Below are 26934 nucleotides of genomic sequence, written 5' to 3'. Positions count from 1 at the left end.
GGACTGTTTCACTTAGCATAATGTCTTTCCAAGTCCATCCATGTTGTAGCATGTATTACGATTTTATTGCTTTTTATGGCTGAATGTTATTCCATTATGTGTGTATGCCTCACTCTGTTTATCCATTCATCTGTTGATGGACACATGGACTGTTTCCACGTTTTGGCTGCTACGAATATGGGCGTACAAGGATCTGTGTGAGTCCCTGCTTTCAATTCCTTTGGAGACATACCTAGAGGTGGAAATACTGAATCATACAGTAGTTGTAGTGACCTTTTGAGAAAGTGCCAGAACGTTTCGCAAAGTGGCTGCACAATTTGATACCCCACCACCGATGCATAAGGGATCCAATTTACCCCACATTCTCACCAACACTTGTTATTTGCTGCTGTAGCTGCTGCTGTTTTTACAGCCGGCCCAGTGGGTGTGAGCGGGATCTCGCTGTGGTTTTGATTTGCGGTTCCCTGATGACTAATGATATTGGGCATCTTTGCAAAGCCCTGGATTTCATCTACAAAACAATAACAAATATCTGTGCTGCTTACTTCAGGATTTGGGGACAGCGGCACACGACACCAGGGAGGTGAATGCACTTTGCAACACTCAATGCAAGTTACTAATAAGATGACGCTGCCACACGAGGCACTGATGTGTGACTTTTCCTCGAGGTTTGGGTGCTTTGGAACAAAAGCAGAACTGTGCAGTGCATGAGGGCAGTAAGAGAGGACAGGTGTCTCGTTCTCACTGGGCAGCCCGAGCCACTCCCACATCCTCAACTGCTGAAGGCTAAGTTCTGATAACACCCTCTTGCACGTGTTCCCAGATGTTTACAGGGGATCCCGGCCTGAATGTCAACCCTCTCCCTTAGCTGCTGTTCTGGTGCTACGGAATGGAATAAGGTCTGAGAAAGATTTTGAAATTTTTTTCCAGGCACATTTATGTGTGGATTTGACCTTGCAGTTTTACATGATCTTATACCACCAATACCAACCCGACACTGTGACCATGTGACCTGAGACGACTTTTATATTCTGGCTTGTGAGGTCATACAAACACCAATGATTCAAATGTCACTGGCTAGAGCTTAATCAGAAGCTCAGAACACCATCAGATGCCCCTAGGCAAAGTGTTTCTAGAAATTCAGGCCCACAAGAATCATCCCACCGGGCATCCCATGCCCCAGAGCCCTCATGGGGCTCTGACTGAAGTCAAAAATGGGGAGAATGTCTCTCTCCTCCACTCTGGATACCTGGGGAAGTGCCCCGACCTCACACACCCCTTGGAAAGAATGACCCCGAGCACTTCCGTCCACACCACAGGCTGCAGACCCCAGTCTGTGAGTCAGGAGGAGCAGACCCCAAGCTGTCTGTCTATACTCCATCTCCCTCCTTCTCTGGCTTCTCACCCCATGCCCATTCTCCTGTCCCTGGTGTGGCTCCTGCCTCACCTCCATTCTGTAGGGACCAGTCAGGGATAGCACAGTGCAGTACAGAAGCCAAGGTCACGTGTTCTGGAGTCAAGACAACCAGGGTTTCAGTGAAATTGCACTGTTAGCACACTGCAGCCTTGGCCTTGGGGCTTACCTCCATAAGCCTCTGTTTCCCCAGATGCTAACCAGCAGCAAGGAGACCTTCTTTCAGAGTTGGTATGAGAATTAAGGGTTTAGGGTAGCAGCCGGCACGTGGCGTGGCTCGGTCAACGTTAAGTAACTTTATTTTTATATATATTTTTTCTTGCAGTTGCTCCGTGACTAAATCCAACCAATTCTCACCCCTCCGCCATTAATATCTCGGACTAAGTCCCCACCATCTCTTGCCGGATTGCTCTAAGAGCCTGCTTACGTTTGCTCCTGCTTCCCCACGGTGAGCTTGCACACAGCAGATGGAATGCACCTTTCCAAATTAAGTCAGGTTACGTGCACCCCCCACATAAAAATCCCGTCACCTTAGGATAAAGCCAACCCGCCCTCTCTGCCCCTGCCTATTCCTCCTCCCTCCCCTCCCCACCCTCTGCCCAGCCTCCGAGGCCACCTTGCTTTTCCCAGGCCCACTGTCTTGTGGCCTATTCCTTGCTGTTCCCGCTGCTGGGACTGGTCCCCCATGTCCCTTCAGTCTCCGCTCGAATGTTCCACTTTGTCCTTCCTCGTCCACCTTATCTACACTACGTGCCCCTCCCCCAGGGGCACTCTCCGTTCCCTTGCCCTGCTTTAAGTTCTTCATTGTACTGGTTACGGTCTGAATGTTTGTCTCCCCAACAGACTCTTAACGCTGAAATCCCAATGCCCAATGTGATAGTATCAGAAAGTGGGGCCTTTGGGGGGCTGCTTGGTCATGAGGATGGAACCCTCACAGATGGAATTAGTGTTCTTCCAAGAGGACCCCCAAGAGTCCCTCATGCTTTCCGTCACGTGAGGACGCAGCAAGAAGTCAGCAGTCCACAACCCAGAAGAAGGCCTTCGCCAGAACCCTACCACGCTGGTACCGTGATCTTGGACGTGCAGCCTCTTGAACCGTGAGAAACACGTTTCTGTTGTTTATATGCCATCCAGTCTATGGCATTTTGTTATGGCAGCTCGAACAGACTAAGAAAGTACTTATCACTATATAAAATCATACCAACTGTGCATTTATTTAATGTATAGTATTTATTTTGTGCGATATCGATTTAACGCATAGACTAACACCCTCCTAACGGTTCCTGTGTCTTTATGGTGCTTTATTCATCTGAAGAGCATTTATCACCATCCATGTGTTACTCATTTCTGCCTTTTTCTTACTTACAGTCTGTCTCATTAGAACGCAGTCTCCCTAAGGGCAGGACTCTTGCCCAGTGCCTATCCGTGCTCAGTATGGAGCAGGCCTTCAGTAAATATGTGTTGAATTAGTGAAGAAACTTGCACCCACTTCCTGTCTCCTTTCTAAAACACAAGTTGCCTCTCTGGATCCATACCCTTATCCTCCACATCCCAGTTCTCCCCGTGTGGGAGGCTGGCTCATCGCTGGTTCGGAAGGCCTCTCTAATCTCTGGGCACCAGCAATGCAGATTTATTTCAAGTCGACACAGGCCATGTTGGAGCAGCTGGTGAGAAAATTCACCGCTTGTTCAGTGCTCTGGGTTCATGGTCATCAGACACAGGGCCAGCTGTGTGGACACACAGTGTCTCAGAGGGGTCTTTGAGGAGATGGCAGCCACAGGCCAGCATCCCTTCCCTGGCGTCAAGGTTGCAGACTGCCGTAAAAAGAGTGGAGCCTTGACAAAATGGCCTGGTACCTCTCTGGGCTCAAGAGCAGCGTGCCCAGGGGCCCCTCCGCCCTGCGCCTGTGCACAGACTTGCGGGAGGTTCTCTTCAAGTGCCCGGGGAATGTGGCCTTCACTCCTGGCCTATTCTTTTCCATTCATCTTTTCCATTTTGAGCTACTAACACAACACGCTCTCAGCCAGAATACACAAATTGCTACCTCTGCGTGTGCGTGTGGGTGGTAAAATATACATAAGGTTTATCACGTTAGCCATTTTAAGTGTACAGGTAAGTGGCATTAAGTACATTTGAGAACTTGATCCTTCGGCCTCATTTGGCTCAGGTATAACACCTTCCTTATTGACACAAGTCTGCCTTCCCCTGAGGGTCCTTTTTCCACCCTGGTCACTTCTCCGTCTTCTTTGCAAGCATCTCCTCATTACCTGCCCACCAGATGTTAGCATTTCCCGGGGCTTAGCCTACTGATCTTCTCTACACCCTCTCTTGGATGATTATACACATTCTCGCTGCTCTAAGTACCGTCCGTAATTTGATGGCCCGCAAATTTAGATCTGCAACTCACATCCCTCCTCTTGAGTTCCAGACTCATACACACAACTACCTCCTTGAAATGCCCACTTGGATGCCTCATGGGCATCTCCTAGTTAACAAAGCCAACACTCAATCCTCAATTTGTCCCCCTCAAATCTTCATGCTCCTCCAACTCTATAAATGGCACCAATATCCACATAATTGCTTAACTAAGGAAACGAGGCCACCTCCTGAATTATAATCTGTCTCTCTGCCTTCAGTTCAATCCACTACCAAGTCCTGTTGGTTTTGTTTCTCCCTCCAAAGTATTTCTTGACTCCATCCACCTCTCTTCCAGTCACTTCCAAATACGTGATTCAACCCGTCACCAGCTTTCACCTGGATGGCCTCCTCCCCAGATGTTCTCACTTCTGGTCTTGCACATGCACAACCTATTATCTCTGCAGAAATTAGGTCATGGGACATGCCTCCTCCCTAAAACCTTTAATGGTTTCTCATTATACTGCAAATAAACACAAATGTCTCATCATGGCCAATAAATCCTAAGTGATCTGGGCCTTGCCCAATGCTCTAAGCTCATTCTGTAGCTGTCTCCTCTCCCCCTACACTCCAGCCACTCCAGCCTCCTTTTTCCCTTGAACATACAGGACTCTCCACTTCGTGGACTCTTGCCCAGTGCCTGTCCGTTTCAGTATGGAGCAAGCCTTCAGTAAATACGTGTAGAATTAGTGAAGAAGCTTGTACCCACTTCCTGGCTCCTTTCTAAAACACAAGTTGCCTCTCTGGATCCATACCCCTATCTGGGTTTGCATATACTCATCTGTTTCCCGAGAGATACATTCACCTGCTCTCCCCCTGGTTGCCGCTTCCTCCTCCTTCAGAACTCAGTTGCATGTTATGGCTTGAGAGAGGTTTCCCTGACCACCCTCATTAGCTACATCTTCTACCTCTGCATTCTGGTCATTTCTTTACTGGCATGTATTACAATTTATGTTCAGTTGATCATTTGAATATATTTTTTACACCTCCTTAGTGTCAGACACTAAGCTAGGCCCAGGGGATACAACTGTAAACAAAATCTGATATAGCCCATACTCTAATAGAGCTTTAACTGTAGTAAAGAAGAAATATACTAATTTCTGTAAAAAATCACCACTGTGAGTGTGTAATACAAAGGGCCTTAGCACTACAAAGAAATTTCTACTTCCGAGCATAATTAAGAAGCTAGCCATGGACTATGATGTGGGTAGGCTTCCCCAGAGAAGTGACAGGCTTCAGCCGGCATCTGAAGGATTAGCAGGGGTTAACCAGGCAAGAGGGAGGAGAGTGGCTTTCCAGGCAGAAGGAAGAACTTATGCAAAGATCTTTCAGGAAGATGGAGCAAAATGCTAGGAAGGTCAGGGTGGCAGCTGCGGAGAATGAAGCAGAGAAAGGTGTGTGACATAACTGGGGAGCTAGCCTGGAAACACCACGCTGGGATTCGTACGCCCCAGCGAGGAGCATGGGTCAATCTCAGGAAGCAAAAGGGAGCTGTTCAAGGGTTGCAGGTATGAGGTAGGTTAGAGGTCTGGACTCACATGATGGCATCTGCTTTTGCAAAAGACCACTCCAGCTACAATGTGGGAAGCAGCTTGGGGAGGCTGTAGGAGAGCTGAGACACCAGAGGGTAGCTTTCGGGCTGGCTTGGGGAGCCGTGATGGTGGCAGGCATCCTGGTGGCAGGATGGTGGCAGCAGAGGCAGGGAGAAGAGGACAGACACCGTGGGAGGATATTCAGAAATCAAATCAATAGGGATTGAAGCTGGACTCGATAGACTTGATAGAAAGAGAAGAAAGGTTCAACGAAAACTTGTAGATTTCTGACTTAATGGACTGCACGACCACTCACTGAAATAGGGAACACTGAAAATGAGAAACAGAAAATTAGACATGAACTGGGCAGGGGTTCGCAGAGGGAGGTGATCATGAGTTGAGTCTGAGGTACCTTTGGGAAATGCAAATGGAGATAACGTAGGATTGAGAAGCAGTGGTACAGCAGACTTGAGTCAGCAGCCCCGCACAGAGGTGTGAGCTGAAGCTCTAACTTAGGGGTTCACAGATGTATATGCAAGGGACAAAAAATCTGTCCCCCCCCCCCCCCCCCCGCCTACGCCAAAAGTCATATTTGAAATCTTAAATCCCAGTGGGGCCCTTGGGAGGCGATTAGTTCGTAGCATGGAGCCCTCGTGAATACGATTAGTGCCCTCATAATCAAGGTGAACCCCATGGTTTTGAGTCAGAGGAGCTGAGAAGGTGGAGTTTATCTTTAGCTGAGATGAGAGAGTCTGTAGGAGGAGACTGTAGGAGTCTGTAGGAGGAGTTTTGAGTGAAGATCACTCGCTCGGTTCTAGCCTGTTAAGTTGGAGGCGCCTAAGAGAGCTGTCGCGTGGCTATTGAGGTAAGGAGTTCCAAAGAGTCGAGGTGACCTCATCCGATCCCATTGGTTTTAAATACCATCTATTTAAGTGCCATCTATGTGCTGTTGGCTCAACATTTTCTGCCTCCAGCCCTGAGAGTAAGGGTGAAAAAGAGAAGAGGTCTGAGCATGAGGCCCTGGGACATCCCCAGGTTTAGAGGGCAGGAAGATGAGCGAAGCCAGCAAGGAGACTGAGAAGGAGAGACCAGAGAGGAGGAGAGCCAGAAGAAAGGGGTTGTCTCAGAAGCCAAGAGAAGAAAACCCTTCAAGATGAGGAGATGGAACCACTGAATTAAGTACAGCTGATAAGTCCAAATAGATGAGAACCAAGGAATATGGTCACTTGAATAGCAGTGTGGACATCACTGTTGACCTTGAAAAGATTTGTTTCCACAGTAACCCCCAGAGGAGAAAGACTGGGGCCAGTGGGTCCAGACAATTTTCTAGGAGTTTCGCCATGAAGCAAAGGAGATGAATGGAGTGGTAGCTGGAAGGGAGAGTGAGGCTCAAAATAGACTGGAGGCTTTTTTAAATGGAAGAAATAGCAACATATATGCACGCTGATGGGAATGGCTGGCATAATACAGGGGCAAAGTGAATCGTGAATACAAATGAATAATTCAGGACAGAATGGTGGGAACTGCTCTCGCAATGCTCTTGAGTAGGAGAGGGGAAGGGAGCAAGTCCTCAGGTGGAGGGGCCGGTGGAAGGCTGAGGCAGAGCCCTACTTCATCGCTACTGGCAGGAAACAGGACAGCAATGTGGATAGGTGGATCCATATGCGGGTGGGAGCTTTTGCAAGTTCTCTGCCAGTGGTGTTAATTTTCTCAGTAAATTGGGGGAAAAGAGCATCAGTGGAAAGTGAAGAGAGGGATGGAGAGAAGGGGGGCTGAGAAGAGAGAGGGAGACACAAGGGTCATCTAGGAGAGGGAAGGACAAACAGAGCAGGAGGTACAGGATAATTGCTGGGCAATGTTATGGCTGCACATAAGGTTAGTGATCAAATATTTACCGTGACCTTGAAGATTAGGGGGTTTATCTATCTATTTATTTATTTATTTATTTATAATATGAAATTTATTGTCAAATTGGTTTCCATACAACACCCAGTGCTCGAAGATGAGGGGTTTTAAATTATTGATCTTGAAGGTGGAACAGATTCAGGTGATGCCAGGTTATACTTGCAGACATGAGTGATTGAGATGGAACGAAAGAGGGTATTTGGTATTATGGTTCTGCTCATTGGCTCATCTCCGGGCAGGAACTATGCCCCTCCTTTACCACTCAGTGCCCACTACCCTGAGTACCTGTCTCAAAGGAGGTGCTCAATAAACACTGGATAAAATACAAACATTTTACAAATTACAAAACATTTCCCATATTACATTCTGCTCTCTCCTCCTCCCCACACCCCTGTTCTTCGTCTTCCACACTGACTCTTAAAGGTTACTTATGAATTCAACGTCACATTTAAAACACATCCATATTGGGGCGCCTGGGTGGCTCAGTCGGTTGAGCGTCTGACTTCTGCTCAGGTCACGATCTCACGGTTTGTGAGTTCAAGCCCCACATTGGGCTCTGTGCTGACAGCTCAGAGCCTGGAGCCTGCTTCTGCTTCTGTATCTCCCTCTCTCTCTGCCCCTAACCCACTCGCATTCTGTCTCTGTCTCTCTCAAAAATAAATAAACATTAAAAAAAAATTTTAAACACATCCATATTTATGGATGATTACAGCAGTTTCTTGGAGAAGAAACCCAAGGACCGAGCTTATATGTAAAGTTAGGAAAGAGGCCATTTATTCACACCAGTCACTTATTTTATGATAACACAAAACTTTTTATAGGACCTTCTGGATTAAAGCATGTTGACAACTATCATTACCTCTCATCTTCAGAAAAATCCCAAGAGGCAGGTGCAGGGACGGCATCATCCCCATTTGACAGGCAAGAGAATGGAGGAAAGTGCTTTTCCTGGACACATGGCCAGTTAGGGGCAGAGCAGGAGGAAAATCTGCTCAACCCCCACCCCGGCGCTGCACAGGCTGTTCACCTTGAAAGTTCTCGTGATTTTACTGCTTCATGTGACCCCATTGCCCTTTGAATTTCTGATCTCTTTCGAGTACCTGCCCTCACAATCTCTTTTTCTCCTGTTTCCAGCCTCCCTCCCAGGGATACATCTCAGATTTGGGAATGCGGGTTGGAAAATCCAGATCTCAGGGACACAGCTGAAGACAAATTGGCAGGGTATGTGTCCATACGCCGATTCAGCAGCCCCAAATCCAGTCCGTCACAACTAAGGTTCTATACAAGGAGTGGAGCTCCTGGGCTTGCACCCTTTGTCGCTTTGCCCCAACACCCCACCCCTACCAAGGGTCTGGGTGGTTGCTGACATCTATTTCTTTCCTGGAATCCCATGCTAAATACTTGTTACCACTTACTGTGTGATCACTGTGTGTGGGTGCTCTGTTAAATACCATGTGTATTAGAACGTTTATTCTTTTACACTGAAAACACTGCAAAAAAGAGGATTCTTGCCCCACTTTCCCACATAAGGAAACTAGTGCAGAAGGAGGTCATAACTTGCCAAAGTCCCACAGCAATTCATTGGCAGGGCTGAGACTGGAACTCAAGTCTGAACCCAATGTCCTTGCTTTAACTGCCATTATACCGTCTCTCCATTTCTTGCTGAAGAGCAAGAAACAGAAGCAACCTCAGTTAAAATTTTCATGTTAATTATTGCCTGCTTGACTGGGGAACAGATCTACATATGAATGGCAGGTCCTAGCTGGAGATAAACAGTTAAACGGCTACTTCCTGCCACTAGGGGGAAGAGAGAGAGAGAGAGAGAGAGAGAGAGAGAGAGAGAGAGGAAGTTAGGGACCGCGGGGAGGGATGGACACTCCCACCGTCTTTCTCTAATGAGTTCCGCATCGCTGTACTTCCCCAAATGTATAGTATTTGCTACCCATTATAGTACCGTACCTACAGCTTGCCATCCCAGCCGAGACCTTAGCCGTGAGCATTATGACAAAGTATTCTGCTTTCTCCAACTGGTCTTACCCTGACATGGTGTTCTTTTCACAATATGCCACAATCCAAAACTGAACTGCCAAAGAGCGGAGCGCTGAGAGAATGAGGAAACAGAGGTAAGCCTCACAGGCTTACCCTGGAGATTCCCTGCGGGGTCCATGAGGCAGTTCTAGGCTCTCCCAGGCACCAAGGCAGGGAGCAAAGGGCTATGGACATCACATTTTGCTTACTGCTCCTCAAGATATACATTTCCGTGGGCAGCAGGGAGGAGATTACATCATCTTCTGAGTAAATACAGACATGTGATTCCTTTTCCTATTAAACTTAAGCCACATGACCTCAAATTGCATTTTACTTCCCACGACTTGCTATATTTCTGAAGATTTCTGCAATAACCCTGGCATTACGCTTATAATGGAGACAGGTATGAAGCTTTCATTTGTTTTGCAGGGACAAGCTGGAAATAAGATGCCCGAGAAGGTAATGAAGCGGTGGGTGTGCAGTAGGAAAGATGTCGGCTCTAGCAGAAATGCCTCTCCCAGGTTGGAATCCCTCTAGCTGGTGTGTCTAAAAGCCATAAGCACAGATGCCGTGGTAGCAATTTGGATCATTAGTGGGATGTGCTGGGGGACCGCACTATGCTCAAAGCTGGCAGGAAAGATATTGGGCTGGTCTTAGGGAGCCGAGAAGAGCAATTCCACTCATCTCAGGCTACTTAGTAAGGAGAGAATTAACCCACACAGGGAGCCCGCCTAGCAATGAGTGAGCCAGTCCTTTTCCTCGCCCTCAAAGCCCCGCTAAGTTGCTTTTCCTTTCAAGGGGAGTGATGGATTTCCAGGCATCACAAGGCAATCTCACTGTACTTAAAGAACATACGTGTTCTCAAAAATTTGCTTTCTGCAAATTAAATTTTCATATACCAAATCCTACTTTCCCATACCTTTTTTTATTATCAAATCAAGTAACGTTCTTGAGAGAATACGGTCAACCCACTCTTGGGAATACAACACAAGGCGAAAGGCAGCACATTAAAAAAAAACAAAAAACAAAAAAACAGGAGTATTTTTTAAATAAAACTCTCAAAATAAGTTACATGTGATAAGTTTCTCAAAATAAGTTATAAACTACGAATGTAAGTAGCCAGAAATATCTGTCTCCTTGGCCAACAGCTTCATGGTCCAAAGGAAAACCCATAACGATAGCTGAGCTAAATAAAAGAGACTATTCTCTAGTCTTTTAGTCTCTAGAACAGTCTTTAAAAAAAAAAAAAAAGAACCAGGGTGTTTGGATATTAAGCTACTGTCTCTGAGCTTTGTGATAGGGGTGCTTGCAGCTCCAAAAGCCACGTTCCCTGCTTAGCCAGCTGGATTCCCCATAGACTAGGTGATAGGGGCACGTGACCCTCCATGTTTGCCTCACCAGCAGTGCCTCTGAATTCTGGAAGCAGCAGCTTGGTTCCAATTTCCAGTTTTCTCCATGCTCCCAGAACGAGCCTCATTATGCTCCCTTACTTGCAATGATGTGTTGGAACAAGCTTGCTCAAGAGAATTTCAGGGATTTTGTAAGCTAACTTTAAGCAAAATTGCTATTAAAAATTAAATTACAGGGGCACCTGGGTGGCTCAGTCGGTTGAGCGTCCAACTTCAGCTCAGGTCATGATCTCGCTGTCCGTGAGTTCAAGCCCCACATCGGGCTCTGTGCTGACAGCTCAGAGCCTGGAGCCTCTTTCAGATTCTGTGTCTCCCTCTCTCTGCCCCTCCCCGACTCATGCTCTCTCTCTCTCTCTCTCTCTCTGTCAAAAATAAATAAACATTAAAAAAAATTTTTTTTAATTAAGTTACATAAACTCAGTGTATTAGTTAGAGCTGTGCTGTCAGAGCTGTGGTAACAAAGCACTCCAAATCAGGTGGCTTAAATAGCAGAAGTTTATTTTCTCACAGTTCTGGAGCCCAGAAGTGCAAGATCAAGGTGTCTTCAGGACTGGTTCTTTCTGAGGCCTAGGAAGAAGAATCTGTTCCATGCCTCTCCCCTAGCTGCTGGTGGTTTGTTGGCGATCTTTGGCCTCTGTTGGCTCATGGAAGAATCACTCCTATCTCTGCCCTTATGTTCATGTGGTGTTTTCCCCGTTGTCCCGTATGTCTCCAAACCTCCCTTTAGAAGGACACTAGTCATGTGTCCTAGGGCCCATCCTACTGACCTCGTTTTGACTTGATTACCTCTGTAGAGATCCTGCCTCCAAATAAGGTCACATTCTGAGATCCTGGAGGTAAGAACTCCAACATGACTTTTGGGGGGACATGATTCACTCCATAACCCAGACAAATTACAGAGAGGAAGAACAGACAACGATTGCCAGGGTTACAGAAGGGAAATGAAGGTGTGTCTATTAAGAGGCAGCAAAAGGGAGTTTCTTTGTGATGATGGGACGGTTTTATATCTAGATTGTGGTGGTTGTGGTTATACAAATCTCTCTAGGTGATAAAATGTCCTAAAATTGAACACAAAGACATAAAAAAATGAGTAAATGCAAAAACTGGCCCAGGTCTGTACTCAAACTAATCATATTTTGCCAACGTATTTCCTGGTTTTAATGATGTACAGATGTCACTATTGGGGAAAGGGGGAGGATATCGCAATTGGTACAGGGGTACTGTTTTTGAAACTCCTGTAAGTCTATAATTATTTCAAAATGAAAAAGCCTTTTTAAAGAAATAACAGACCCCCCCAAACACACACACACACACACACACACACACACACACACACACAAATAATCCAATTAAAACTGAGCAGAAGACCTGCGTAGACATGTCTCCAAAGCAGACATACAGATGGCCAACAGACACATGAAAAGATGCTCAACATCATTAATCATCAGGGAAATGCAAATCAAAACCACAATGAGATATCCCCTCATACCTGTCAGAATGGCTAGTGTCAAAAAGACAAGAAATAACAAGTGTTAGTGAGAATGTGGAGAAAAATGAATCCTCACACACTGTTGGTGAGAATGAGAACTGGGGCAGCCACTGTGGAAAACAGAATGGAGGTTCCACAAAAAAAAAAAAAGAGAGAGAGAGAGAGAAAGAGACTGAAATACCATATGATCCATTAATTCCAGTACTGGTTGAGAGAGAGAGAGAGAGAGAGAGAGAGAGAGAGAGACTGAAATACCATATGATCCATTAATTCCAGTACTGGGTATTTACCCAAAGAAAACAAAAAACACTAATTCAAAAAGACATACGCACCCCTATGTTTATTTGTCCCAGCATTATTTACATTAGCAAGATATAAAGGCAATCTAAATGTTCATCAAAAGATGATATATATCTTCTTTATCTGTTCACATACACAACGGAGTACTACTCAGCCATAAAAAGAGTGAGCCCATGCCACTTGAGACAACATGGATGGACACAGAGGGTATTCCGCTAATGTGAAATAAGTCAGACAGTGAAGGAAAAATATATTATTTCATTTATATGTGGAATCTAAAAAAAAAAAAAACAAAACAAGTGAACAAAGCAGAAACAGACCAATAAATACAGACCCAAAAAAAAAAAAAAAACAAAAAAAACCCCAAACTGGTGATTGCCAGAGAGGGTAGAGGGATGAGAAAAATGGGTGAAGGGGGAGAGAGAGATACAGGCTTCCAGTCATGGAATGAATATGTCATGAGAATAAAAGGAACAGCATAGGGAATACAGTCAATGATACTGTGACACTATACCGTTGTATAGTGACAGACAGTAGCTGCACTTGTGAACGTAGCATAATTTACAGAGTTGCTGAATCACTACGTTGTGCACCTGAAACTACTATAACATTGTGTGTTAACTATACTTCAATAAAAAATAAGTAAAATCTTAAAAAAAACCAACAATGGTAACTGATATCCCAAAATCATTACTTCCTAAATATTTGCATTTTGCTGTCGTCTGTGCTCTGAGGTCCCAGTTCTGCAGATGCCTTCTTCCCGGCTTCCAACTTCTTCCCTTGTTGCCCCCAGCCACAGAGATGACAGCTGTTTCCCACAGTCGTCTATCTCTGTGCTGCCTCAGTGTTCCCTTTTGCCTTCTGCTCCCTAATACCCGCGTTAAGTAAATCCTTATATTAAATTCTCTGTTAATTATGTTTGTTGTTCTGACTGATAAACCAGTCAACACAAATGTTCTCCAAATGATGCAAATGGCTCCTATGATGGTAGAAGATAAAGCATTTTCATTTCCCAAAACTACCAGAGGCCCAGTCTACGTGCCTCTTCTGATTATACTAGGATTTCATTCTGGAAAATTGGCATTCCCAAAGGATGCTGGGAACAGAGCTTGCATGACCTCAAAAGCACCACAGCAATAGCTGTCCCAATAGCCCAGATACATAAGATTATAAAGCAATCGGAGAATACTACTTTGTTTTAAAAATTAGTAACGATTTTCTTTCTGATTATAAAGGTAATCCATGCTGCCTTGTACAGTAGAGTATAAAGACACAATACCAACATCCAGAGAGAGATAACCTTTAGTATTTATTTTATGTGCTTTCTTCCATAATTCTTGTGATATGTAATATAAACAATTTGTATCTGTCTAAATGTGTAGCTTTTATTTATTTTTATTTTTTTAACGTTTTATTTTTGAGAGAAAGAGCACGAGCAAGGGAGGGGCAGAGAGAGAGGCAGACACAGAACCTGAAGCAGGCTCCAGGCTCTGAGCTATCATCACAGAATCTGATGCGGGGTTTGAACCCACGAACCATGAAATCATGACCTGAGCCAAAGTTGGACGCTTAACCCACTGAGCCACCCAGATGCCCCTATTTTTTTTAATTTGTTTATTTTGAGAGACAGACAGAGAGAGAGGGGGGGGAGCATGTACGTGTGAGAGGTGGGCTGTGGACCAGAGAGAGAGGGAAAGACAGAATCCCAAGCAGGCTACATGCTCACAGCTCAGAGCCCAGTGCAAGGCTTGATCTCACTGTGAGATCATGACCTGAACCAAAAGCAAGAGTTGGATGCTTAACCAACTGAGCCACCCAGGAGCCCCTAAATATGGAGCTTTTAAATATGTAAAATGAGATTGGGTTCATTTATAGATACTGCTACATTTTGAAGATAATTATCAACCACTCTTTTTCACTTTGATGAATAAATATAGGCTTTAGGCTTTCAGGGCAAACTGAGAGAACACGGCTGGAGTTGGCAGACGGACTTATAATTCTCATCCCATGCCCAGCCCAGTCTTCAGAATGGGGTTCTCAAGGCAGACCCTTCCCTGGTCAGCTGCACATGGGATGATTTTGCTGCTTTGGACTCTCCGATCCCCAAAGCAGGGGCAGAGCCAACCTCAGAGGGCAGGCCTGGCCCCACCTTCTGCACACACACTGGGAGGCAGGAACAGAGCACCTGCCACCAGGGGGGGCAGACTTCTCCCCAGCATCCAGGTCTGTCCCCTGGGGAGCACTCAAACCCCCCCAAAGGAGGAATTAGGAGCAGTGGAGTCTGACAGCATTTATCTCACCTGCTAAGTAAATCATCCCTTCTCTCCACAGAGAAGCAAAGCAAGTGAGGACAAACACAGAGAGAAAAGCTGAATGTATTTTCTTGCCAAAGCTCCCTCTTGGCAACACAAGGTCCAAGGAATAGGAAACCCCTCACAGACAGTATTTGAATCACATTTTTTTCAGGTAGTGCTATACTGTGAGCTTATCTGTCATCAAAATATCTTCAAAAACATGACTTCATACTTTTGGAATTTTTCTTATTATAAAACAATACAAAGTCATTGTAGAAGTTTGAGAAATAAGGCAAGCTCCAAGAAGAAAATGAGAAGCATAGTTAATCCCATGATCCCATATAACTACTGCTAGCATTCTGGCATAAATCATTCCTTGTACTATGCGAAGAATTACACGGCATATAGCGTTTGGTAACATGTTTTTCATTTAATGTACCTACAACACCTTTACATATTTTCTCATTCATCTGTTGCCGTGTAACAAAGTACATCAAAACTTCGTGATTTAAAAGGATAATTTAATTTTGCTCATGGTTTTGTGGATCAGGGCCCAACCACATTCCAGGAGACAGAGAAATAGTCTTCATCCTTCCAAGGTCATACAGCAGAAGAGCAGGTAGGATGGGAGGTAGCCATCTTTGGAAAATACAACATGCTGCGTGTTGTTAAAGATTCTTCTTTGTAACTGGAATAGCAGAATAGTATGTATTTTTAAATGTGTTCCTCATTGATTTAATGAATTTCAATCTTTGCAAAATTTAGAAACAGTATGGTAAACACCTCCATGATGAACATTCCTGTACATAAAACTTTATCTGCATCTCTGAAATTTTTATTAGGATAAATTATTCAAGGTGGAGTTACAGAGTGATAGAGTTAAAGCTGCTTGATATAAATGGCCAAATTAATTTCCAGAAAAAACCTAATTTAGATACACTTCACTTGAAAATATTTTGCTCTCTGAAAGAAAAATAGTCCCATCAACACTTTTCTTTGGAAATACAGTTGACTATTTTCATCTGTTATTTTACGAGATACCTGAAATTTTTGCTGAAGATTAATTAAACCTATAAATGAACCTGGGATAAACTGGTCTTTCTTCAGTATTCGGTCTTCTGGAAGTTTCGTGTTCTGCTCTTCCTTTGTATTCATCAGTGGAAACTTACTCATTATTGAATCGTCCCTAGCACATTACACCTTTGTCATTGTTTTAGATAGGATAAAACTGGAGGCTCCTGGCAGCTCAATCGGTTAAGTGGCCGACTCTTGGTTTCAGCTCAGGTCATGATCTCACGGTTGGTGAATTCGAGCCCCATGTCAGGCTCTGTGCTGACAGCAGAGAGACTGCTTGGGATTCTCTCTCTCCCTCTCTCTCTGCCCCTCCCCTGCTCACTCGCATGCGTGCGCACTCTCTCTCTCAAAACGGCAATAAAATAAACTTTAAAAAGAAAAGTTTAAACTGATTATCAATGTTAAATTGGGACAGTGATTATTTTGAATATCTATTCATAGTCATCCGTCTTTCTAATTTGTTATTGGTTCCAGTAACTGGTGACCTGCTTCTCTTAGGTTTTCTGGGTAGATAACTGTCTTAACTACAAGTAGGGGCACCTCTGATCTCCTTTGCAGCCACCCAGCTTGTTTCCTATCTTTTTGTGTTAGCTAACATATCCAGGACAGTATTAATTAATACACTGAGTCAAGACATTTTTCTCTTATTCTTGATTTTAAATAGACTACATCTGGTGTTTTCCCCTTAAATATGGTATATGCTATTGTTTAATATAAATAGTCTTTATCATTTAAAAACGCCTCTATTGGGGCGCCTGGGTGGCGCAGTCGGTTAAGCATCCGACTTCAGCCAGGTCACGATCTCACAGTCTGTGAGTTCGAGCCCCGCGTCAGGCTCTGGGCTGATGGCTCAGAGCCTGGAGCCTGTTTCCGATTCTGTGTCTCCCTCTCTCTCTGTCCCTCCCCCGTTCATGCTCTGTCTCTCTCTGTCCCAAAAATAAATAAACGTTGAAAAAAAAATTAAAAAAAAAAAACGCCTCTATTTCTAGTTTACTATATCTGTTTATTCACAATTGGTACAGAAGTTTCTGAAATGCCTTCTAGACATCTACTGAGACGATGGAGATTTTCTCTTTAGACTTACTGATATAATCTTCTGTTTCCTAATATTAAATGATTTTTGTATTCCCAGAATAACCCAACGGACTCATCATAGATTGCTCTCCTTATATATTCTTGAAATTGATTGGTGAGCACTTTAGAAATTCTGTGTCTATATACAATGAGAATGGTTTGTAACTTTCTATTTTATGATATCTTTCTCAAGGTCTGTTATAGAAATATATTTCTTTTGTGAGGGAATGGGAAGATTTTAATATTTTCTCTACTCTGGAACAGTTTAAATGGCATTGGAATTATTTTATCCTTTAAAAATTAAAAGCAAAACAATGGGACCTAGGTGGCAAAGTCAGTTGAGCCTCCAACTCTTGATTTTGGCTCAGGTCGTGATCCCCGGGTCATGAGATCAAGCCTTGCTTTGGGCTCTGCACTGAGCATGGAGCCTGCTTAAGATTTTTCTCTCTCTTCCTCTGCCCCTCTCCCCTACTCATGTTCTCTTTCTAAAATTAAAAAAAAATTGGGGCGCCTGGGTGGCTCAGTCAGTTGAGTGTCTAACTTCAGCTCAGGTCATGATCTCATGGTTCGTGGGTTCAAGCCCCGCGTCAGGCTCTGTGCTGACAGCTCAGAGCCTGGAGCCTGCTTTGGATTCTGTGTACCCACCTCTCTCTGCCCCCCCACCCCCCGACACTGATGCTCTGTCTTGCTCTGTCTCTCAAAAATAAGTGTTAAAAAAATTTAATTAAAAAAAAATTAAAAGCAAAATCAACTAAAAGTGGAATGTGTTTAGGGGTCAATTCTTTCTCTTCTTGTTAATCTAATCAGTTATGTGTTGTTTTTTTTTAATTGGATCAGACTTATTCATTTCAGGTAGATTAATATATTAGCATAAAGCTGTTTTTAATTATCATTTGAAATTATTGTATCTGTTAACACATTTCCTTTCTCATATGTTTTTATCTATGCATTTTCTCTTGCCATCATAGTATCAGCCATAGATTGTCTATTCTGTGATTTATTTATATTCGTTCTTAGATTTATTTGTCTACTATTATTGTTTAAAAAAGAATTAATTTTTAAAATATTTTCTAAATACTGAGTTCCTTATGTTTGATGGATTATTTTTCCAGTTTCTTGAGATTATTACTTAACTAATTTATTTTATTTTTTGTTTAATTTTTTTAAAGCATTTCAAAGCTATGCATATGCCTTGAATTAAAGCATTGGTTGTATCCCACAAATTTAAGATACTGTTTTTATTTTTGAATTGTTGAATACTGAAAATGTCCTCTCTTAGTAATTTTTAGGGGAATATTTTAAATTTTCAGGTGCTTGAACTATTTATGTGCCCTCTGAGATGATTTCATTATGGTATGAAAATGTCTGCCTTTATTATTTATTGATGTTTATTCTATGAGCTAATGCTATATATATATATATATATATATATACACACATATATATGTATATATATACGTGTATATATATATATATGTATATATATATATATATACACGTATATATATATGTATATATATTTTATGTTGTCAGCACAGCCCCAGAGAAGAGGAAAAGGCTAGGAAGGCCCCCTCCCACCAAAGTATGGTATCATTTAAGTCCGTCCATATTCCTCCACTTCGGTGCCCATCCTAGAAAGGAAGGCAGAACGACAGGAATAAATGTGAGAGAGCAAGTGTCCCAAGAATCTTAGGTTAAGTTATTAACTAACATTATTCTAACATTATTCTAAGTAATGGATGGATGGTCTCAGCTCTGAGGAAATGACAAGGACAGAGAGAGCAATGGACTGCTAGATCAATAAGAACCCTTGAACAGAGCATCGGGGGAGTAAGCATATGGTTTTTCCTTGTCCTGGGTTCCTGAGTACCCAGGGCTTCCTTCTGAGCAGTAGCCCTCAGAGATACAATAAGGATATATGCTTTTTACACATTAACAACAATAGTCAAAGTCAGAAGAAACAGGTTAACACCGCTCAAAACACTGTATAGATTATGTGGATTTTACATGACATTTTAAAATGTTTATTTATTTTGAGAAAAAGAGAGAGAGTGTGTTAGCAGGAGAGGGGCAGAAAGAAAGGAGCTATATCTCACAAGAGCCGCAAGATGTCATAGAAGGATGGTCTGTTTAGTGTTCGGCTGAGACCCGGCCTGAAGACATTACCTGCAAGGATGGTGTATCATCCCACCCTTCAGGGCACAACATATGCCTCATCGCTATGTGGGGCTCTGAGGTGCTATGGGGGTGCTGTGGGGGCTATGGCCCTCAACAGGTACAATTCCTGACGGTTTTCGCCAGCGTTCTTATCGCTTTTCAGCAGAAACAGATTTTTGGAGTTTCTTCCTCTGCCATTTTAGAAGTCAAAATTTTCTTCATCCTCTCCCCTGCTTTGTTCCATCGAGATAACTTGCGGTTTCTGCTAATACATTTCCTTCGGACAGAATTTACATTTGCCTCTGGCAGGAGACACGGGGCACCGTCAATCCCCGATCGTATCAATGCCAACAGGGATTGAGGTGACTCGAAGCTGGCTTCAGTCCCTGCCAGGGACAGACTATTCCTGCTTCATGTTATTCCAGTGATGTGACCAGTCATGGTCTTAACCCAGCTCGTGGGGTTTTATCAGAGCCTCCCGCCCCTGCCAGGCTCCTAATTCCCTAAGTCTGCCAAAAGTTCTGCTCAGCATCTTGGCCCCTCAGCCATGTCAAATGGACTTTGCCAGACATTCTTAGGAGAAAGGAGAAAACTGGCCAGAAGATCCAGGCTCACCTTACTGGGCTTCTCTCTTCTCAAAGAACTCGGCCCAAGAAATCTTCAGTGCCTTGTGAGTTCTCAGATTCTTACAGATTTCTAAAGATCTATTTTGCCTAGCTTTTCTAGTAATTCTCAACAGGAGAATGGGGCTGAACTGCCAATCCAGCTACTAGGGGAAACGGCCCAGTGTTGGCTGTCATTGCTGCAGGAAGTGTATAAAGCAGGAGAGATGACAGGAAGGGTGCACCTCCCAGCTGAGTCAGATACATTAAGTGACACTTCTCAGATGGTCCACACACAGTCCTGCCTCTATCCCATCAGCCAGAAGTTAGTCACGGGCTGCATCTGGGTTCAACGGGAGGGCCGAAAATATAGGCCATTCACATCACTTATGTTGCCACCCTAAACGAAATCTGGGTTTTGTTATAATGGGAAAAAAAAAGCAAAGAATGGATTTTGGGTGAGCAACATGGTCTCTGCCGCATTCCTCATCCATAAAATGGGAATAATATTTATACCTAACTTATAAAATTGATTAAAGGATATATATAAAATGCAGGTAAATGTCTTCACACAGAGCCTGGTAAATGGTGAACAGTGAGTAAGTGTTAGCAACAGTACTATTTATATAGTATAGTAGCTTGAATACAAGTATAGATTATCTCATGATAAACACGGAAAGGAACAATCCTTCGAACTTCCTTTCTCTACTTTCCCACAGTCACCTGAAGCCAATTATAAACTCAGTCAGACAAACTTAGGGATAAAATCCCCATTACCATTGCTTTGTTTCAAATTGTTGAGAACTTGCTTGGTTTCTAACCGCCGATTATACATTTAGCCCATATTAGGTATTAAAAGGCATGTAAGTTTCTCTTATAATTACACTCCGAACTTTCTCAGACTGTCCACATTTTTATATAGTTTCATCCTTTTCAATCTAACAAATATATAAACAAATGTAGGGGTTTTTTTTGGTAGCTTCATAAGACCAGTAGTTCAGGACAAAATCTTTTGTCACAGGAAGGTCCTGGTTTTTAGCTGCTCACCACACTCCTTAATAATTTCTGTATGATATTTGGAGATATTCTGAAAGTTCTCTGCTCTTATTTCTACTTCCTATGAAAACCACACTCAGAGTGTCTTACACATATGGTAATGAGTAAATTATAGGGATCACAGAATTTTCACTCCAACAACCACAACAAAACAACAATACAAACTCTCACTTCCACCTTGTTCCAGGGATTGGATACAAGTGAGTGAGTGTGTGTGTGTGTGTGTGTATCAGTGTGTGTGTGTGTGTGTGTGTGTGTGTGTGTGTGTCTATGTACTGGAACCCCAGCATGGCAACAGTATCACTGTTGGCGATTGTAAGACGGAGAAAAATTACCGGAGGGACACAAATTACTAATTACTTTATTATGCAGTGAGAAGAATAAGAAGCTGTAAGTTGTTTCAGCAAATTCTATTTTTAAGCAAATAATTGTTGGGTTTCCAATGCTCTAAATTAAGTAATTCTCCTCAAGACCTTCCTTAAGTCTCCCTCTTTGAACTCCAATGGCTGGCAGAGAATTGCAGCTGGCTCTGGGATGGGCTTTGGATTTCGTTTGTAATTATTTTTTTTTCCCAAACATGCTATCCTCAAAATGAGATATATTCAGAGGCATTTTTCTTCCCCAGCAATTAGGAGTGGTCTTACTGAGTCATTCCCAGATTTCCCTCTCATTCTACAGGAGGTGGCATTGAATAATATAAAGATATTTGAAAAAAAAAACTTGGAACCAAGGTTAAGACGAGGCACTGCCACCTCCCTGATTTTGTGACCTTGGCCATTGCCCATAACCTTCACCCATGTTGAAAAAGTGAGAAAGCATATTAGCACTTTTTAAACTGAGATAAATTATACATACTCTATGTTGTTATTAAGATGGCCAAGAATGGGAATAGCAAGATAGCAGCATAATCAGAATTATAACAGTGGCTCTCATTTTTCTGAACACTTTGAGGATTTATCATGTGTTTGGCATGGGTCTAGGTGCTTTATAAGCATTAACTTATTCCACCCTCTGACATAGGTACTAGTGTGCCCACATTTTACTCATCAGCTAAAGACAGCGTGAGTAATTTGCCCAACATCACAGAGCTAGGGAGTGGCAGAGCCGAGTTCAAACCCAGACACCTGGATCTAGAGTCCACACCACTGCCTGTCTGGGCTGTAAGTGACAACTGGCCCACAGGCCTGAACACACTGGCCCAGTTCGCTAGCCCTATGCTTTTCAACCACAGGGTCAGGCATCCCCTTGGGGCATCACAAAGGTGTTCTTACGCAGTGACGGTTACAAGAATGGCCAGTTTTCACTAGGAGTAACCAAGATGGCAAGGGAGCAGGAGGGACTTGTGTGAATAAACTGTTGGGGTGCAGGACAGAAATAGGCATTGGGTTGGCAAGTATATATGGGAGCCCAAGGCTGCTCACTACCCCCAATCCACCATCAGCCCTGGAAGAGGGACGGTCTTCGGGACAATTTATGTCTCACTCTTAGATCCTTTTTTCTGGTCACCAACAGAATCTGAGAGGATGGATGGGTCTGTAAGAGTTGATCAGGGTGGGCAGGCAAAGAAAAGACAGTCTACTGAGAGGCCCACGCCACCATCCTTGTAAGAACAGGCATGTCGGTGGGCAGCTTTGGAGACAGCCTGTGTGAAATAAGATGACTTCAGGGGACAGCAGTGGACAGGGCAAGAGGCTGAGACAACCTGTGTCCCTGTCGGGGTCCTGTCTCTGTCATATCTACAGGATTCCCCTAACAAGAGGTGGTAGAGAGCACAGAGAACCCCTAACAAGAGGGGTTGCATGTGTACATGGGGTTGTGGAAGGCTCTGTGGAAAGCACAAAGGGGAGAGCCTCAGTCATGGGCAGAAGGCCTGGGTTGGTGTCTGTGGATGGCCTTGGTATGTCGGGTGCATCACTGAACTACAAACTAGAGATAACAATCCCCAGACTGGCTCGCCAGGCACAGTGGCCATGAGCAACCACCATGACAACGTACTTTGTAAACAGCATCAGAGAGCCCCAGCGAAGACACCAACCACGAGAGAGGCACTGGGCCCCAGTGGCTGGACCCTGGCACACAGCATTTCTGCCAGGTCAGACTTCAAGTTAGCTAGCAACGTTTAAGCTTGAAAAGACAGAATAAAGGAGGACCACATAAGCAAAGCATGGTATGCGCAGAAGATCACCTTGCCTGGACTCCAAAGTCAAAGGAGCTGAAACACATAATGGAGTCTCTGCAGCCTCTGGCAATTTGATCTCATTCAAGGACAACATTAAATAGAAGAGGTGTTCCCGGGCCCCAGGCAGTTCAGAATCTTGGCCAGATTGGCAAATATTTCAGCAGGAAGCTAAGCAAAATTGATGCCAACTTCAATGAATCTCCTTTGTGGCTCTGCAGGGGTCCATGTTTGCTCTGCAATATTTCCCATTACTATGCATAGAAAAGAGAATGTTCCAGTGCCTCATCAGTGCAGGCTTAAGTCAGCAAGCACCTGCAAGGGAGGTGGACAGAAAGAGGTGCTCTGAGGCATGGTAAGGTAGGTGAAGCTAGTGAACCCTGGCAGAGCTGTGGGAGCATCCCCAGCCTTGCAGGGCATCAGGAGCCTGTGTTGCTGCAGGAATGTGGGTGCCCTCAGCAGAGCAAGGTGGGTGCCCTCAGACCACCAAGATCTATGAGAACACAGCAAAGGAACTTCCCCTCTCTGAGCCTTCATTGCCTCGTGTGTGAAATTAATATAATAAACCTAGTCCTGACCCTAACCCAGATTCCAACCCAGTTCCTCTGGGCTGGATAAGGAACAGATATCTGGGTTACATTGTAGTTCAGTGGGGTGATGCGTGTGCTACAGCCTAGTTCGTAGGATATGCTCAGTCCTCCTTGGTACCTGTGTCTGTCTCTGCCCAGACTAATCAGTTCTACCAGAGACAGTTTCCAACCAGTAACTGACAGGCTGAGTCTAAGGAGGTCGAGACACCCTGGAGGGAGGCGGGCGTCCTTCAACCCTAGCTTCTTTGGAGGGTCTCAACCTCAAGGGAGTGTTGCGGGGTGGGTGGGCATGTAGGCAACTGAGCCCAGGAATCCCTGAGCATCTTTCTCTGTGCCTGACTCCCTTAGTCTCAGGAATGAGGCCCGAAGGACAAATGAAGAAGGACACGGAGGGTAGGGAGTAGGTGGGCTCTGGGAGCAACAGAGATTAGCGTCAAGCCTATGGGGGCTGAGATCTCAAGGGCTTCTCAGCAGAGTCTGCCCTGAGGCCCTAAGTGTGCACACATCCCCAGCTGGGGGTAGTGGCGGGGAGCTAGTGGGCAAGCACCCAAGGGCAGGGAAGGGAGACAGCATTTCAAGGGTCCTCCCCACCACATCTCAGACCACCTCCTATTCCCACAGCACTGTGTACACTGTTTAGAAGGTAGCCCCTTCAAGAAAACTGGCAAATCAATGGGAGTGGGGAGCCCAGAGAGTGCGCGGTGGGGTGGGGGGCAGAGCTCTAGAGCTTATATGCGTAACACAATGATTTCCTTAAATGACAGGGCACAGGTAAAAGAGGTCATCAGGTGGATGTGTGATGTGTGTTTATGTGATGTCTGTTCTCGGCCACAGGGTGTCTGGGGACGGGCACAAGCATCTATAATCCCAGCACAGTTCCCAGCACATGGGAACTGGAGCATAGTAGGTGGCAACAGGAAATGTTTTGCTTGTTTTTTTTTTTAATGTTTATTTATTTATGGAGAGAGAGAGACAGAGAGAGAGAAAGAGAGGGAGGGAGGGAGAGAAAATGTGCATGGGGGAGAGGCAGAGGGAGAGGAGGAGAGAGAAACCCAAGCAGGCTCCACGCTGTCAGTGCAGAGTCCAACGCGGGGCTCGAACCCATGAACCGCAAGACCATGACCGGCGCAGAAATCAAGTGTTGGATGCTTGACCAACTGAGCCTCCCAGGTGTCCCCAGAAAACGTTCTGAAAGAATGAGTGAACACGGAAGCAGCTTCTCCAGCCCACGTATGGGTTGGGTCCAGGCAACACCCACATGGAAGAGGCCTGAAGCGGAGCAAACGTGGGGGAGGTCAGATGGCAGCAGCCCTTCTCGCCTCTTCCCCTCCTCCCAGATGCTTCTCCTCAGCACTTGTCAGCACTCACTGGCCTAAAACACAACTTCATCCTGTTTCTCCCTGCTGGAGAGCCTTCCATGGCTCACTATTTCTCATGACATCAAAATCCCATTCTGGCTTTTAGGCCTTTGCACTCTCCCACCCCGTGGTGCCGTCCCACTGGCCACTCATCTCAGCCAGCTCTCCCCCTGGCCACCATCACTCCTGTGCCTCCCTCATCACCTCGGACCCAACCCAAACTGTCTCCAAGAACTCTGCTTGTCTGATGGCTCCAGCTGCCGGGAACCGGCCTCGCCTCGGAAACCTCCAGGTGTCTGCGCCACACGAGGGGCAGGTTGCGGGCCCTATTCTCTGAGTCAGTCCCACCTCAGAGACTAGATTCCCAGAGAAAGGGAAAACTTATCACACATTTTCTGTATCCCTCCCCACAGCATTCAGTCTGCAAATGACTGACAATAATGTCTAAGATAGCAACATAATCCATTAAATTCAATGTAAGCACCTACTGGTCTCCAGGTGCTGGGGATTTGCAGACGGGCTCCCTGGGGAAGGACAAAGGACACCGACAGCCAATTCTGACACAGTGGTCAGGGCTCAGGTGGAGGTGTGCACGAAGATGAGGCACCAGCCCACTCAACAGAGCTGAAAGAGGCTGCTGTCCCTAAGTAGGTGAAGGGCAGAGGGACTGAGCGGGAGTTAGCAGGGCAGGATGTCTGTCTACACGCAGAGGTCACTGCTCATATAAAGGATGGGAATGGGGTCAGAGACTGCAAACGGAGCAGGTGGTCAGCTGATGAAGTAGTCAGGAGCCTCATGGGTCCCACCTCAGGGTTCTGAAGCTTACGGGATATTAATAAGGGAAATGAACCCACTGGTGGATGCTTGATTTACCCACCCCTTTAATGGGAATATACCATCTCTTAGGGTTAGCAGAGTAAGTAACAGGCTTGTGGAAGAATATTCAGGAAAGTGTCTCGGAGCATTATGTGCTGAAAGAAAGGATTTCCCCTCTCTACTTAAGACTGACTTTTGGGGTGCATGGGTGGCTCAGTCAGTTAAGTCTCTGACTTCAGCTCAGGTCATGATCTCATGGTTGGTGAGTTCGAGCCCCGTGTCGGGCTCTGTGCTGACAGCTCAGAGCCTGGAGCCTGCTTCGGATTCTGTGTCTCCCTCTCTCTCAGCCCCTCCCCTCCTCCTCAAAAAATAAACATTAAAAAAAATTTTTTTTTTAAAGACTGACTTCTAATCTCAAGAAACAAGCTTTATGAAAGACAATTCGTTTTTACAGATTACTAAGAATACTAAGACTTAATACTAAGAGTGGCCCCTACCAGAGTGGGAAATGGCCACCTGCCCTTTCATGGAACCTCTGGACCCCCTCACCACACACACCCCCATCTCACCCCCCATCTCACCCTCCCTCCCAAACCCACCTCAAAACTCCTCTTTCTTGGTCCCACTCGGCCATGCCCTAGGTGCCCACAGCTCTCACCCCCCAAAAACCTGTGGGCAAGTTGCTTATGTCTCCAGGCCTTCATGACCTCATTTGTGACAGAGTGATGCATGATCATCAGAATTATGTGATGAGTAAGCCATATACAGCACCTGCCACACTCAGGGCACATAAGTGTCAATCATTACTGGTCCCTTTGTCCTCCCCCACTCAGATCACAGCCCTAAAGTTCAGTTTACCTGGGGTGTGTATTCAACGTTTGTTCAGTGCAGGGTCCTCAGAGAAACTGCCCAGCTAAGCAGATGTTCAAGTAAACTGAGATATGTCTGCTTAGGGACTATCATGCCTAAGAATCCACTTAAATACATATCTGAAGAAAAGAGGGAACATTTCTGGAATGTTTTGCACAACTGCAAAAGTGTCAAGGACATTTGGGACATTTTTTTGGCTAATCCTCCTAAGAATTGTGAACGGGGTTTTTAATCCCATCTAACAGATGAGGGAACTGAGGTTTACAGAGGTCAAGTGTAGCTCATTTTAGTAACTACTTGCAGCCAGGTTCATTTAGGATAAAGAGAGAGTACACACACGTGTATATGTGTATACTGGGTCACAAACAGGAAGTT

General features: G+C 44.8%; 2 long non-coding RNA genes across 2 annotated transcripts in view; both read right to left on the bottom strand.

Annotated features, from left to right (window-relative positions):
- The window catches only part of LOC125930153 (uncharacterized), an 82772-nt gene that overhangs the window by 8716 nt on the left and 47122 nt on the right, over nt 1–26934 (bottom strand). The window lies entirely within an intron of this gene.
- LOC125930154 (uncharacterized) lies at nt 15291–26371 on the bottom strand. The gene is made up of 2 exons (XR_007460088.1): nt 26289–26371; nt 15291–15474 (listed from the first exon to the last, which is right to left on the bottom strand). It is a non-coding gene; the product is annotated as an uncharacterized LOC125930154 (long non-coding RNA).

Source organism: Panthera uncia, chromosome A2 (genome assembly GCF_023721935.1).
Source record: "Panthera uncia isolate 11264 chromosome A2, Puncia_PCG_1.0, whole genome shotgun sequence".
Taxonomy (NCBI): domain Eukaryota; kingdom Metazoa; phylum Chordata; class Mammalia; order Carnivora; family Felidae; genus Panthera; species Panthera uncia.
Note: the sequence above shows the minus strand (reverse complement) of the source record. Positions and strands in the feature narration are given on the sequence as shown.